Source organism: Lynx rufus, unplaced genomic scaffold (genome assembly GCF_022079265.1).
Source record: "Lynx rufus isolate CCGP_SWC_20201006 ecotype Redwood Valley unplaced genomic scaffold, mLynRuf1.p SCAF_6, whole genome shotgun sequence".
In the NCBI taxonomy this organism is placed as follows: domain Eukaryota; kingdom Metazoa; phylum Chordata; class Mammalia; order Carnivora; family Felidae; genus Lynx; species Lynx rufus.
The window spans coordinates 72,619,698-72,620,683 of record NW_025814878.1 but is presented as its reverse complement, the minus strand read 5'-3'; the positions used below and the strand labels follow the sequence as shown (position 1 = coordinate 72,620,683).

Genomic DNA, 986 nt, shown 5'->3' with positions numbered 1-986 from the left:
TTTGGACAATGTAGGTTTTTTCAACTTCTTCATTTCCCAACCATTTGGGACCAGGAAAAAAAAAAAATCTATTCAACCCAAACTGCATCTTCAGCTCAAACCAGATTGATTTTCTTTTTTTTTTCTTCAATATATGAAATTTATTGTCAAATTGGTTTCCATACAACACCCAGTGCTCATCCCAAAAGGTGCCCTCCTCAATACCCATCACCCACCCTTCCCTCCCTCCCACCCTCCATCAACCCTCAGTTTGTTCTCAGTTTTTAAGAGTCTCTTATGCTTTGGCTCTCTCCCACTCTAACCTCTTTTTTTTTTTTTCCTTCCCCTCCCCCATGGGCTTCTGTTAAGTTTCTCAGGATCCACATAAGAGTGAAAACATATAAAATATGGAACGCTTCACGAATTTGCGTGTCATCCTTGTGCAGGGGCCATGCTAATCTCTGTATCGTTCCAATTTTAGTGTATGTGCTGCCGAAGCGAGCACAAACCAGATTGATTTTCAACCATTCCTATATCTCTGCCCTTATTCTTATTTACTTAAAAGTGCCTCCAAAATTCTTTTGTACATCCCAAGTCATGTTTTCTTTCTGACACAATCCTTAGCATAATTGCTATTGAAATATCTTTTATATCATCTATTGTAACAATTATATTTGCATTTGTACACATTGCCTCCTCTGATACCTACCCAATGTATCTTTTTCATACCCACAGTTGGATTTTCTTTTGGTTTTTGCATATTTTGCATTTAGCTTTCTTGCACACAAGTGTGAAGCTATAATAGCTTATTAGAGATACTGCTATAAGAAGAAATAAAAAACAAAACTGAAGTATAGCAACTCAAGAATTGGTCAGTTTTAACTATCAAGAGCTATAGTACAAAAATAGATTAAAATGTGGCAGCCCTAATCTCTGTAGTGATCAGAGCTTGTCTGACTCCTTACAACAACCTTTTAACCAGCTTCCCTATACGTGATCTTGACTTC

At 37.1% G+C, this 986-nt stretch overlaps 1 non-coding gene across 1 annotated transcript; it reads right to left on the bottom strand.

The window, feature by feature from the left end:
• Window positions 1–380: 380 nt before the first annotated feature.
• Window positions 381–484, bottom strand: LOC124500719 (U6 spliceosomal RNA). Its single transcript, XR_006959650.1, has one exon. It is a non-coding gene; the product is annotated as a U6 spliceosomal RNA (small nuclear RNA).
• Between the last annotated feature and the right edge of the window lie 502 nt (window positions 485–986).